This window comes from Puma concolor, chromosome D1 (assembly GCF_028749965.1).
Source record: "Puma concolor isolate L17-30 chromosome D1, mPumCon1.1.hap2, whole genome shotgun sequence".
Lineage (NCBI taxonomy): Eukaryota > Metazoa > Chordata > Mammalia > Carnivora > Felidae > Puma > Puma concolor.
In genome coordinates, this window is record NC_141676.1 from 6,590,408 (window position 1) to 6,605,564 (window position 15,157).

General features: G+C 50.5%; 1 long non-coding RNA gene across 1 annotated transcript; it reads right to left on the minus strand.

Moving 5' to 3' along the window:
- Positions 1-1,606: 1,606 nt before the first annotated feature.
- LOC147576376 (uncharacterized) lies at positions 1,607-15,040 on the minus strand. The gene is made up of 4 exons (XR_015240717.1): positions 13,317-15,040; positions 12,675-12,781; positions 4,349-8,700; positions 1,607-4,317 (listed from the first exon to the last, which is right to left on the minus strand). It is a non-coding gene; the product is annotated as an uncharacterized LOC147576376 (long non-coding RNA).
- Between the last annotated feature and the right edge of the window lie 117 nt (positions 15,041-15,157).

Below are 15,157 nucleotides of genomic sequence, written 5' to 3' on the forward strand. Positions count from 1 at the left end.
TAATAATAATAAGGGACGCTTTCACAGTTCTGGACTGTTCTCGCACTGAGGATGAGGTGCTGACGGAAGCACAGTTTTCTGTAAGAGGAAGTATGAAGACCTCACGGGCTGATGAACACATGTTGAGGGGAAAGCCAAGGGAAGCAGCAGCGCACAGGTTGACCAAATCGTACAATCAACCAATCGATAAACGGCCTTCGACTTCCTTTCCTGTTCATGAGAACGAGTGAGGGAGGTCGTTGCAGGTGGAGTACCTGGAAGTAGGGTCAAAGCCAGCTGCCAGACGCTGCCCAGGTTGTTGCTAACTCTCCTCTGGGTGGGACTGGGGGACGCAGGGGTAATTGCCCACAGCCCGGCAGGCAGCCTCGGGTCTGCCCTGTTGTAACAACCAGCCCTAAGACTCATTTGGGGCATACGGAAGTTTCCAGCCCCTTTCAGACGGCACATACACACTGAACAATGAAGGGAGGGAAATTTACTACCCCTATGGACCAAAGTCAGATGAATCATGAGAATTTTGTTGGCTCACTTGGGAGATGAGGAGAAGGACATGGGATGCTTGTTAAGGAAGGACAGTAACAGCTGGACCATCTTACAACTCAGTCCTTCCTACAGTCTATCATGCAAATCTTTTTTTTTTTTTACATTTTTTTAATGTTTTATTTATTTTTGAGAGACAGAGCACAAGTCGGGGAGGGGCAGAGAGAGAAGGAGACACAGAATCCGAAGCAGGCTCCGGGCTGTCAGCACAGAGCCCAACGTGGGGCTCGAACCCACAAACTGTGAGATTATGACCTGAGCCGAAGTCGGACGCTCAACCGACTGAGCCACCCAGGCGCCCCTATCATGCGAATCTTATACCCATGCCAAGATGATGATGAAAAGTCTCAGCTTTGCTTACTTTTTTGTTTTCGTTTTTGTTTTTTTGCCAATGAGTCCTAGCTGCTATATCGAAGCTTTATCCCACTCAGGGAGATTCTCTTGAGACAGACAGGCTCCCTTAGAAAACCATAGATGAGGCCTGGATTGCTCTTTGGGTTCTTGTTGTCTTAATATGGGTTCACAGTGCTGCTAAAGGTGGCCAAAAAAAATCTGGATAAATTTTTGTGATCAGCTCCACTGCCCTAGAAAATGGTCCTAGCCCTTACATTAAAACCAGGAAAAAAAACCAAGATGTTATTATCACAATGAGACAGAAAGAGCCTCGACCAAGGTAGTCTCCTTTAAAAGTCACAGACGTGCAAGTCAAGCCCAAGTACTGAGAGCTATAGAATATTCCACCCAACAATAGCAGAATGCATATTCTTCTCAAGTATATATGGAACGTTCTCCAGAAGAGACCATATGGTAAACCATAAAACAAGTCTCAGTAAATTCAAAAGGGTTGAAATCATACAGAGTAAGTTCTCAGACCACAATGTAATGAAGTTTTCAATAACAGAAGGAAATTTGGGAAATTCACAAATACGTAGAAATTAAACAGCAGACTCTAAAATGACTAATGAGTCATAGAAGAAATCACATGGAAAAAATAACATGAGAAATTAGAAACTACTTTAAGATTTATGAAAACAAAAACACGACATACCAAAACTTACGAGATACAGTCAAAGCACTGCTTAGAAGGAAATTTATAGTTCTAAAATCTTATTTTTTTTTTAATTTTAAATGTTTATTTATTTTTGAAAGAGAGAGAAAGAGAGAGGATGCAGGCAGGGGAGGGGCAGAGAGAGAGGGAGACACAGAATCCAAAGCAGGCTCTAGGCTCTGAGCTGTCAGCACAGAGCCCGACGCAGGACTCGAACCCACAGACCGTGAGATCATGACCTGAACCAAAGTCAGACGCTTAACCGACTGAGCCACCCAGGCACCCCTAAAACCTTCAATTTAAAAAGAAAAAAAAAAAAGATCTAAAATCAATAGCTTAAACTTCCACATTAAGAAAATAGAAAAAGAGGGTGGCTCAGTCGGTTAAGCGTCCGACTTGAGCTCAGGTCATGATCTCACGGCTCCTGAGTTTGAGCCCCGCGTCGGGCTCTGTGCTGACAGCTCTGGGCCTGGAGCCTGCTTCACATTCTGTGTCTCCCTCTCTCTGTTCCTCCCCAACTTGCGTTTTCCTCTCTCTCTCTCTCTCAAATATAAATACACATTAAAAAAATTTTTTTAAAGAAATAGAGAAAGAAGAATAAGCTAAACCCAAAGCAAGCAAAAGAAAAGCTACAGTAAAGATTAGAGAAAAATCAACTAACCTACATATTAGTTCATTGAAAAGATCAACAAAATTGACAAACCTTTTGCTGGACTGACCAGCTCAGGCCCAGGTTAGCCAAAGGGTATGAACCTGGCAGCTGCAGCCAGAAAGCAATGTGGCTGTGGTTGCTATGTCAGGGAGTCCCCACATGTGAGGTCAATGCCAGTGATAGTAACCCTGCCGCCCAATAGGGGGCTTCGCATGGCAATGCTTTAAGCTAACTGTGGAAACAAACCACAGCTGCTCAATACAGATCGCTCATGTAGCTGCCCATGCTCTGGGCCATTCTCTAACGAGACTGGAAAGAATCAAGCTGTTGATCGGTCCTGCATCACCCAGGTTGTCTCCATTTCTTCCTGGGTCTTTCATCATACGCAACATGTCCACCACCATAGAGTGGGCACAAAGTAGAAGATTCTAGGCTTCTGGTACAGAGGCCACCACTCCCTGCCAAACTTGTGACTCCTGCCGAACGTTCATCTGTGTGTCCTACGACTAGGGAGGCCACAGCGTAGGTAGTGTTGCCCCTGTTCTCTCTGGGGGAATTGACTACATAGAACCTTTCACTCCTTCTTGGGGCTATCGGCGGTGCCTTTTTCAGGGTACGGTGGTGCTGTGCCAGTCCAGCCAGGCAGCTTTGGCCACATCATTGTGGTTCTTGAGACTCATCTGTGCATTTTACTTTCTGGATGATTTGTAGCGTAGGAACAGGGCAACTGTTATCCCAAAAGCCACGCAACAAGGGGCTGATGGTCTAGGGATTTGGTGGCCCTTTCATGCTATCATCCGCAGGCAGGTGGCACTGTTGAGTGTTGAAGTAGTTTCCTCAAAACTAAACTCAAAAAGCATGCAACTCTTGATCTTGGGATGGGGAGTTCAAGCCCCACGTTGGGGGTAGAGTTTACTTAAAGAAATAATAAGCTCAAAAATATTTCTGGCCCTCCCCCCGGTCCACACAACTCAGTACAGCAGTTCAGTCACTGAATGTGGCTGTCCCCAGGACGGGACCATCTCCTCTTGGCTATGTCCTTTGTAATGATCAGGATGAGAGGGGTGGGATTTAGATAGACCAGTTTTAAAAAGTCACTGGGGCACCTGGCTGGCTCAGTTGGTACAGCGGGCGACTCTTGATCTCAGGGTTGTGAGTTCGAGCCCCATGTTTGGTGTAAAATCTCTAGAAAACAAAAAAATACATGATTCTTTGTTTCCCCTAACACTAGCCCCAGCCTGGTTGCTGCATTTCTTCGGTGGCAGCTCAAAGGGGACCTACGAGATTTACATTGAATTGTGGTTCAACCACCTAGGTTCTCTTGTTGGACAGATGTGGTCCTGGATCGTGAAAACAACTGGAGTGTTCTCTCTTTGAGTCCTCAGAAGTGGCCCAAATGTAGACTGGGGGACCTAATGAGTCCCTGTAAGTTTTATAAAAATGTCCTTGTCAGGGGCGGCTGGGTGGCTCAGTCAGTTAAGCATCCAACTTCGGCTCAGGTCATGATCTCATGGTCTGTGAGTTTGAGCCCCACATCAGACTCTGTGCTGACAGCTCAGAGGTTGGAGCCTGCTTCAGATTCTGTGCCTCCCTCTCTCTCTCTCCTCCCCTGCTCATGCTCTCTCACTTCTCAAAAATAAAAACGTTAAAAAAAATTTTTTTAAGTGTCCTTGTCCTTCTTGCACCAGACCCTCCCAGATGAAAGACGTCAGTAGGGAATGATTGGAAAAAGGTGACGTTCTGGCTACTGGAACAGAACAGATTGATCTTGTAACAATGGAAGTGAAACAACCGCCTGGGCAGCTCGGAGGGAGCACTTCAGACACAGGAGCCATGAGGGAGAGAGAGACATTAGTGATCTTTGCCTTTCCAAGGCACCTGGAGCCTCCCTTACTAAGGAAAACATCCTGGTCCAATGCACGCAAACTGTCACGAGTGCCTTAAACTTAACTGCCCGCTGGGTCTGTTATCGTCCACTGGACAGCTCTGACCTTGCTTTGATTGTCATTCCGCTTGAGCTGAGACGCCGGGAGCAGCAGAGGGTGGCCTCGGCTCCTCTGCTTCCCACATAAAACACCTGCCAAAAAAAAAAAAAAAAACAAAAACACCTGCCAACACCAGCACCTCCAGGTGTCTTCCTCATCCCCAAGCCTGTAGCCGTCATCACTCAGACATTCCCTGGGGTAGATGAATGCCATCTGGCTGGTGGCAAGGACAACCCAGAGAGGTTGGGCCCTCAATCAGTCCCTCCGAAAACAAAGACTAGACTCCATTATTTGACTTGGACTGGGCACTCTAAGGCGACTAGCGCGTGGAGAAGCCACATTGGAGGCGCTGTAAGTTGTGCCCCCAATTGATGCAGGTCCCACTTGGCGGGGGGGGGGGGGGTGGGGGGGGTTAGGTTTCTTCCCAGAAGCACCATATGCATCCTCGAGACTGCACGACTTGTGTGGAAGTTAAATGTTAACTTGCCTCTTTCTTGAAAACAGGATGACTTCAAATTTATCCGACTTTCTGGGGCGCCTGGGTGGCTCAATCGGTTAAGCGTCCGACTTCGGCTCAGGTCATGATCTCGCGGTCCGTGAGTTCGAGCCCCGCGTTGGGCTCTGTGCTGACGGCTCAGGGCCTGGAGCCTGCTTCTGATTCTGTGTCTCCCTCTCTCTCTATCCTCCCCTGCTCATGCTCTGTCTCTCACTTTCTCAAAAATAAAAACGTTAAAAAAAATTTTTTTTTAATTTATCCGACTTTAGTTGAAGTGATCAGTGGCACCACCTTGGCCTAGAAATCTTTTAGGAGAGTTTTAATTCACTACCTCGTGTTGCTATGGAGGATAGAATTTCCCTGGACTTCTTCCTTGCCAGCCGGGGCAGAGTCCGTGCAATTGTGATATATTCTGCTATACCTACGTGGGTTAACACTTCTGGTCAAGTGGAAAGGTTGATACCTAGAAGCAAGCAACCACCCCCACCCTGCCTTTTTTTTTTTTTCAAGTAGGTTTCACACCCAGCATGGAGTCCAATGTGGGGCTTGAACTCAAGACCCTGAGATCAAGACCTGAACTGGGGGACGCTTGGGTAGCTCATTCAGTTAACCATCCAACTTCAGCTCAGATCATGATCTCACGGTTCATGAGTTCGAGCCCCACATCGGGCTCTGTGCTGATGGCTCGGAGCCTGGAGCCTGCTTCAGATTCTGTGTCTCCCTCTCTCTCTGCCCCTCCCCACTCACGCTCTGTGTCTCTCTTTCAAAAATAAATGAACATTAAAAAAAAAAAGACCTGAACTGAGATCAAGAGTTGGGTGCTTAACTGGTCACCCTGCAACCTCGCTCTTTATGGGAGATCTGATGCTTAATGAATCTGTTGAACTAGGACCCTGAGGGGCATGGTTGAGGTTGAGGTCAGTACTATAAATTGACCTCATTCTGCTGCTTCAATTCCTGTTGAGAGAAGCCTTACGTAATGCTGTGTGTGACAAATTGAACAGATTTGGTCCCAGACTCTGTTGATCAGATTTACTGATGATGTGGTACCCTCACGGGAAAATCAGCCAAAATCAAGTTCAGAAATGAGGATTGGTTATTATTGCAAAATAGTTCTCCGGGAGTCTCTTAAGTTTCTGCACATTTTGCAAGAGAGGGACTATCTCCCTTGTCCTGGACTCCTCTCAAGGATGTTGATACAGTGAGCAGCCATGGAAGAGAAGATGGAAACAATGTCTCCTCCAGAGCAAAGGGCAGACATGCTTGCCGGCCATTAGAAAAGATGTGGGTTCAGGGGCACCTGGGTGGCTCGGTTGGTTGGGTGACCAACTTCGGCTCAGGTTATGATCTCACAGTTCATGATTTTGAGCCCCGCGTCGGGCTCTGTGCTGACAGCTCAGAGCCTGGAGCCTGCTTCGGATTCTGTGTCTCCCCTCTCTCTGCCCCTCCCCTGCTCACGCTCTGTGTCTGTCTCTCAGTAATAAATAAACGTTAAAAAAAATTTTTTTTTAAGAAAAGATGTGGGTTCATAAAGATGTGTATGTACACACACACACACACACACACACACACACACACACACACACTGGAATACTACTCGGCAATGAAAAAGAATGAAGTCTTGGCATTTGCAACAACGCGGATGGAACTGGAGGGTATTGTGCTAAGTGAGGTAAGTCAGTCAGAGAAAGATACCATATGTTTTCACTCATATGTGGAATTTGAGAAACTTAACAGAAACCATGGGGGAAGGGAAGGGGAAAAAAGTTACAAACAGAGAGGGAGGCAAACTATAAGAGACTCTTAAGTACACCAACTAATCTTTGATAAAGCAGGAAAGAATATTCAATAGAATAAAGACAGTCTCTTCAGCAAGTGGTGCTGGGAAAACTGGACAGCGACATGCAGAAGAATGAATCTGGACCACTTTCTTACACCAGACACAAAAATAAACCTAAAATGGGTGAAAGACCTAAATGTAAGACAGGAAGCCATCAAAATCCTCGAGGAGAAAGCAGGCAAAAACCTCTTTGACCTCAGCTGCAGCAACTTCTTACTCAACATGTCTCTGGAGGCAAGGGAAACAAAAGCAAAAAATGAACTATGGGGACCTCATCAAAACAAAAAGCTTCTGCCAGAGAAGGAAACAATCAGCAAAACTAAAAGGCAACCGACGGAATGGGAGAAGGTATTTGCAAATGACATATCAGATAAAGGGTTAGTATCCAAAATCTACAAAGAACTTATCAAACTCAACACCCAAAAAACAAAGAATCCAGTGAAGAAATGGGCAAAAGACATGAATAGACACTTCTCTAAAGAAGACCTCCAGATGGCCAACTGACACACGAAAAATGATCAGTATCACTCATCAAGGAAAGACACATCAAAACCACAATGAGATACCACCTCGCACCTGTCAGAATGGCTAACATTAACAACTCAGCCAACAACAGATGTTGGCGAGGATGCGGAGAAAGAGGATCTCTTTTGCATTGTTGGTGGGAATACAAGCTGGTGCAGCCACTCTGGAAAAAAGTTATGGAGGTTCCTCAAAAAATTAAAACTAGAACTACTCTACGACCCAGCAATTACACCACTAGGTATTTATCCAAGGGATACAGGTGTGCTGTTTCAAAGGGGCACATGCACCCCAATGTTTATAGCAGTGCTATAACATTGGAAAGAGCCTAAATGTCCATCAACAGATGAATGGATAAGGAAGATGTGGTACACACACACACACACACACACACACACACACACACACACACTAAAGTATTACTTGGCAATCAAAAAGAATGAAATCTTGCCATTTGCAACTATGCGGATGGAACTAGAGGGTATTATGCTAAGAAAAATCAGTCAGTCAGAGAAAGACAAATATCATATGACTTCACTCATATGAGGAATTTAAAATACAAAGCAGATGAACATAAGGGAAAGGAAGCAAAAATACTATAAAAGCAGGGAGGGGGACGAACCATAAGAGACTCTTAAATATAGAGAACAGATAGAGGTTGCTGGAGGGGTTGTGGGAGGGGGGATGGGCTAAATGGGTCAGGGGCACTAAGGAACCTACTCCTGAAATCATTGTTGCACTATATGCTAACTAACTTGGATGTAAATAAATAAATAAATAAATAAATAAATAAGAGAGACTCTTAGGTACAGAGAACAAACTGAGGGATGATGGGGGTGGGGGCAGGGAAAATGGGTGATGGGCATTGAGCGGGGCACTTGTCGGGATGAGCACTGGGTGTTGTATGTAAGTGATTGATCACAGGAATCTACTCCCGAAGCCAAGAGTGCACTGTATAGGCTGTAAATTAGCTAACTTGACAAAAAAAATATATTAAAAACAAGAAAAGATTTGGGTTCTCTAAATTTAGAGTCCTCTCCCTAGTGCAACCCACTGTGTGCAGACATCTATCTGGCCCACTGATGCCACCTCCATGGGACTTAGGGACAAGGGGACTAATGTCAATAGGCTCATGATCACACTGTCTACTGTGCCCTGAGTAATGAAGTCCTTTGTCTCTGACCCAAGAATCTCATGTCTTCTGCCGGCATGCACAAGACAATGGTGGGCTCACTTCTTACTCTGCAAGTGGGGGGCAGTCTCAGCCCCTTGCCAGTCTTTGACAGGGGTACAAAGAAGATCCTAGAAAAGCTGGTGGTAAAGCTTATTCATAGTAGTCATGGAAAGCAGACCAGTTGTCTGGGAAGCAGTGGGCTTGGACTCTTTCAGACTATTCCCTCACCAATGAATCTATGACACCCTCATGTAAGCCAGCCCAACATGTGTCCCTACCTGTGGCACTGCTGACATGGCAGTAGTTAGGCCATTCCTCAGTGGCAGCAAACACCATGGTGGCAGATATACTCGCACAACTCAATAACAGCCACCCTTGACTGCCTCATTTGGAGGTCAGGTTCACATGGTACCAAGTGTGGTCTATGATGCATAGCTGTGACTCTGAAAAATATAATTTATGTTATTGTATCTTCACACTAACAGGCACCCGAAAGGTATCAGCTTTTCTTCTTGTTTTTAACTGTAATGTTAATTGACCTGACATTTCTGTGGAACAGGAAAGGGCTTGATGATACAGTGACAAAAATACTACTACTCAACTTGCGGTGGATGTTTTCTGTGGGGTGGGCGCTGTGCTAAGGGCTTTTCACGACCTATCTCGCTTAATGCTCGGGACGACACCGTGAATTAGGTCTTATCATCATCTCTAATTTACAGATGAGGAAACTGAGGCCTGGACAGGTTAAGAGATTTCTCCATGAGCACTCTGCTCGGATGTGACAGGGCTGGGACTCCATCCAGGCAGCGTACCTCTAGAGCCTGATTCTCAGTGGGCTTTTCCTGTGTTTGAAAGGTGGAGGGGAGCAGCAGGGCCGAAGATGCTGTCTGATTGATCAAGCATGAAGAAAGCGTCATTTCATTTTCCAATCCCATCCCTTTGTCACAGTATGTGGCACATGGGAGGGACTCAGTGAAAGCCACTCTCGCCAAAGTGTCTTGGGAGAGAGATGCTTCGGGGCAGAATCGTCCTCTCCAGGCCTCTGAAACTTTCCACCCTCGCCTTCAGAACTGATGCGTAGCGCCCCACTCCCCTACCCCCCAGAGTCATGTCTTCAGAGCCTAGAAGCTTCCTAAAGACATTCAGAACTCTGAAGGTGGCACAGAGCCCCTCTTCTAGTGGTTGTACCCCACCTCCCCACAAGCACCTCCCCATCATGGTTCCCAGACCCAGATCACAATGATAGGAGTTAACATATACTGAGTACTTACCACGTGGCCAGCACCCACTAAGGGGTTCTTAAATGCCAATTCATTTGCATCCCTGTTTAACAGTGAGGCAATTGAGACATAGAGAAGTTGAAGAGTTTTCCCAATTCCCATAGTTGGTACAGGATGCAGCCAGGAAAATCTAAGGCCAGAAAACCACCGCTGTGCTCCGCTGCCTCCTAAAATATAACTTCCTTACGCAGGCTGCCTCTCTTCTGTCCCGCCAATTCCCCTAATGAGGCATTGGGAGCCCTGGGTTTGAGTCCTGGCTCTGCTCTTGACCGGCGGTGTAAACTTGGCCAAGTCCCTTGCCTTCTCTGGGCCTCAAGAACTCCCTCCACACAGAGCCGCCCCTAAATTTAAGCAGGTCTGAACATTTCCTGGGCCTGGGTCCCCTGCCTCATGTTTGTCCCATCCCAGTGGAGCTCATCATTGCCCTCAGGGCCCCACGCACCTATCTTTAGGACATTTGTGGGACCCTTCTCACTCCTCCCTCCCAAGAGTACTTGTGTATGTTTCGGATCAGGCAGCCTTGAGTTCCATTCCCACATTTGACTCACCTGATGACCTGAGTGTAACTGTTTCATCTTTCAAAGCCTCAGTACCCCCTTCCCGGGGTCACTAGGAGAATATAATAATGTAAAGGTATAAAGTGCGTGGTAAATGATGTGTTCTTGTGGCTCACTCCACCTAGCCAGTCAACAAACTTCAGCACCTTCTGTGTGCCAGGCCCTGTGCTAGGATCTGGAGACAAAGGTGTGCCTTCCTGGGATGGCTGGGAGACAGAAAATAAAGAAGTAAACACACCTATAGGGGCACCTCGATGGCTCAGTCGGTTAAGCGTCCGACTTCGGCTCAGGTCATGATCTCACGATTGGGCATCACCACGTCGGGCTCTGTGCTGATGAGCCTGGAGCTTGCTTCAGATTCTATGTCTCCCTCTCTCTCTGTCCCTCCCCCACTCGCGTTCCCTCTCTCTCTCTCTCTCTCTCTCTGTCAAAAATAAATAAACATTAAGAAAAAACTTTAAAAAAAAAAGTAAACACACCTATAAAGAAGAATGTTCCAAGGGTGACTGGGTGGCTCAGTGGGTTGAGCGTCCGACTCTTGATTTTAGCTCAGGTCATGATCTCACCGAGTTGGGCTCTGAGCTGCTATCGCAGAGCCTTCTTGGGATTCTCTCTCCCTCTCTCTCTGCCCCTACCCTGCTCATGCTTGTGCACGCTCTCTCTCAAAATAAATAAACATGAAAAGAAGAAGAAGGAGGAAGAGGAGGAGGAGGAGAGGGAGGAGGAGGAGGAGGAGGAGGAGGGGGAGAAGAATGTTTCAGGCTGTGATGAATACCAGCAGGAAACAAATAGGTGATGGGACCCAGAGGGCCAGAGGTGGCTGTTTTAGAGAAAGATGTAAAGAAATGCTTCCTAGAGGCAAGAACCCTAGACAAAAAGGATTGACCCCAACCTCATTCCCTGCAGAGTCAAGAACTCAGCACCTCTGAGGCACAGAGGACCTTGGGGGCCAGCAAGCAAAGGGAAGCCACTGGAGGCTTTTTAAGCAGGGGAGTAGCATGGTTGAAATCAGGTTTATTGGGTTTTTTTTTTTTAAGTTTATTTATTTATTTATTTTGAGAGAGAGAGAGAGAGAGAGAGAGAGAGAGAAAGCACACACGCACGTGTGAGCAGGAGGGAGAGAGAATCACAAGCACGCTCCGTGCTGGGAGTACAGAGCCCAACGCAGGGCATCGGACTCTTGATTTCAGCTGGGGTCATGATCTCACAGTTTGCGGGTTCGAGCCCCGTGTAGGGCTCTGCACTGATGGTGCGGAGCCTGCTTGGGATTCTCTCTCTGCCCTTTCTCTCTGTCCCTACTCGGCTCGCACTCTCTCTCTCTCTCTCTCTCTCTCTCTCTTGAAATAAACAAACTTACAACAACAACAAAAAAGGCAGCTCTGGCACCAGGTAGAAGAGGGACAAGGGCAGAAGTGGCAGTGGGGAGACCCATTGGGCAGCAGAAACGATCTGGAGTGACCGAAAAGGTCATGGTCTCCTTGGACTTACAGAAGAACTCTATCCAGGAGGCAGGGAGGCATGCTGGTAGGTTCTAGGGAGATGGGGTGCTGGGAATAGCGACGCAGGAGATGAGGCTAGACAGGGGCAGGCCCCAAAAGCTGGACTGTCAAAGTCTACCCTGCTGGTCCACTCTGCCTCTTTATCCTCCTTGCTCCATGACCAACCTCATGTGCTGAAACCTCCCAGGGGCCCCTGCCCACAGGCTGCTTTGGGGGCTCAGCAGGACAAGAGGAGACTAGAGTAATATGGCCTCAGCCTAGCCCCCTCTCTGGTGCCCAGGGTCTCTGCTGCAGGCCCCAGCCCTAGTTCCTGCGGCTCCAGGCTTAGATAAGTGGGGTCCCCCCCACCCCCAAGTTCCTTCAGCGGCCAGGGCTTCCCTCTGTTGCCCCTGGTGGTCTCCTTGCCCTCTGTAAGCGGTCCCTCCCATCCAACCCCCTCAATCACCCACATGCAGGTGTCCTCTGTTCCCTGCTGGCTCCCCACTGAGCTTAAGGAGTTTGGTGATGATGACAGATAACATTTACTAAGCACTCAGAATGTGCCCGGTACTGGACGGAGTGCTTGCTTTCGCTGCCTTAAGTCACTGAGTCCCCTCAGCAGCCCCTGAAGAAGGGCGGTCACCACCCCCTCCTGCTTTCGGCAGCGGGGGACACTGCTGGCCACACAGTCCTCCCAAACACTCCTCTCAATCTTTCCTCCGTGCTCCCTCCTGCTGCTCTTTGTGAGTCACTTCCGACTCTGCCTCCTCTCCCTGACCTGGGAGTGGGGACCTCCCTGGTTGACCCAGGGCCCTCTTCTCTCCCAGGCTGAGCCCATCCTTTCCCATGGCCATCGATGCCCCTGTATGCTGCGGACCCCAAGTCTGTCTTCGGGCCAGACGTTCTGTCTGAGCTCTAGACTGCTGGGTTGAGATGTCTCTATCTGGATGACACAAGCATCTCAAACTCAGCAAGGGCTCAAACAGAACCCCAGGCTCTTCCCAGAATCTCCCTCTCCGCCACCTTCCTCACCCACCCTCGGGCTCAGGCCAGACTCCCTGAGCCATTCGTGCCACCTGCCTGTCGGGTACCGGCCACTCACCCAGTGTCTAGATTCCACCTCCCAAATACATCTCCACTGTGCCCAGGATGTAGCATCTCTTCTGCGGTGATGGCAGCAACATCCCCTCTTGCCCTGATACAGTCCCACTGAAATGAAAAAAAACAAATTCCTCTGGGTGGCATCCCACATCCATGTCCTCTCCCACGTTGCACCCTGTTGTTTTGCTTGCCTTCTTTTAGTTCCTAGAAGAACTGAATCTCTCTCCCCTCCCATCCCCCAGCCCCTCATGCCCTCTGTCCATCCCCCTCCCATCCCCCAGCCCCTCATGCCCTCTGTCCATCCCCCCTCCCATCCCCCAGCCCCTCATGCCCTCTGTCCATCCCCCTCCCATCCCCCAGCCCCGCATGCCCTCTGTCCATCCCCCTCCCATCCCCCAGCCCCCCATGCCCTCTGTCCATCCCCCCTCCCATCCCCCAGCCCCGCATGCCCTCTGTCCATCCCCCTCCCATCCCCCAGCCCCTCATGCCCTCTGTCCATCCCCCTCCCATCCCCCATCCCCTCATGCCCTCTGTCCATCCCCCTCCCATCCCCCAGCCACCCATGCCCTCTGTCCATCCCTGCGCCCTCAATCCCTCAGGCCTCCTGCAGGCTTCCCTCCCGCTTGGCTGGCTTCACACGTACCCCCATGAACTCCTGTTCCTCTTCCAGCTTTCGGCTTAGAAGTCCCTTTGTCAGAGGGGCTTCCTGGACCTCCAGGTCCCACCACAGCAGCGGCAGGCCTCTATTGTAGCCACAGTCACGTGTGAATTGACTTGTCGCCTGTCAGTCTCCTCCTCTACAGAGGCTCCAGGTGAGGCAGGGATGGGTCCTATACCTTAGCAAGAGCTTGGTACCTGGTGGATTCTCGGTTGGTTGAATGAACAGAGCCCCATTTCGCAGGTGAGAAAACTGGGGCTTGGAGAGATTAAGACTCCAACCCTGGTCTGTTTGTGCTGTGTTCCAAGGGGAGCCACAGCCTGTTCTCAACAGAGGACGGTCGGGTTCAAATGAGTAGGAGGAAAAAATGACTACGGACCGCTCAGCCCTGAACCTGGCAGGTGGTAAGCGCTCACTTATTCCCTGCCTCAGTGTGTGATCTGAGCCCCGAGGGAGGGTGGGGCTGTCTCTCGTATCCACTTTGGGACTCCAGCAGTAGGGATCCCTTGAGGACACGGCCTCATCCCGTCCCTGCAACACCAGGCTGTATGAACAGGTCAGAGCCCACGGGGCACTTCAGGCAGGGGCTCCACTTAAGGGTTTCCCTCAGTCCCTCCAAAGCTATCCAAATAAATCCACCCTCACAGTAAAAAAACCATGAGTTCCTTGGACAGGTGTTCCTAAAGGCAAGTCCCTGAACCCCCTCCCCCGGTCAGACTGCCACCCCCAGGGCCCAACAGGAGAGGGTTTGGTGCTGCTCTGACCTGGCAGTGAGCTGCTCAGGATACCCTGGTCACACCCACCCCCTGCTGAGTTCTGTGAGTCAGACACTGAATCCTGGGGTCTCCTGGCCGGGCCCTGTCGGCACAGTTGGGGCCCCAGGACACAGCAGGCCTCCAGGGCTTCTCCTTTCCAGACCAGTGGACAGGCCTGGCTCCTCTGAAGCTTTACCAAACCCAAAGCCCCTCCCCAGCCCCTGCCAACCCCTGCCCTGGGGCCCTGCTGTGCCTCTCCCCAGCCCCCTGGGCCCTCAAGCAGCACCCCCCTCCTCCCGGCTGTTAGCCTGGGAAGGGGGCCAGGCCCTGAGCTCAGACCTTGGCGATTCCAGAGTGTCTGAGGCCCAGAGCCAGCCCCGCCAGCCCGGCCAGACAAGGCGAAGGGGGTGGGGGCAGGGTGGGCACCAGGAAGCCATTCGGTGGGGGGGGGGGGGGGTGTTGGCAGGGAAGCCGGGCCTCCAGCTTCGTTCTTTCGGCCCCTCTTCCGGCTCTCGGAGCCCCTGGCCCAAGGGTGCCCTCTCCTGGAGCCCCCTCCTCGGAGGCGAGTGGAGCGGCACTAATGAGAAGTGACTCTGGGGTGGTGAGCCCCCCACGTGCGCAAGGGAGGCTGGGAAAGGGCTGAGAGGCCTGGGTTCCAGCCCCACCTGGCCGCCCCGGCGGCCGCGTGACCCGGCCGGGCCCCGAATTCCTCCCCCAGCCTCGGTTTCCCGCTCTGACGCGGCCTCGCCGCCCCGCCCGGAGGAATCCGGCGGCCCGGCCGGCGGCCCAGGTGAGGGCCCTCTGGCAGGCGCCCAGCGCGGCGGCGGCGGGTTCCGGCGGGGCGGGCATCTGGGGTGGGGACCGCCCCCCACCCACCCCGGCCTCCGCCCGCCCGCACGCCCTCGCTCCTCCGGGCGGCAGCGGCGACGCTTGAAACTGAAAAAAAAAAAAAAAAAAAAAAAAAAAAAAAAAAACTGTCTCCCTGGCCCGGGGCCAGCGTCCCAGCCCCCCTTCGCCGCCGCCGCCGCGCCGCAGCCAGGGAAAACAACTGCTCACTTCTCCCTGCGTCCG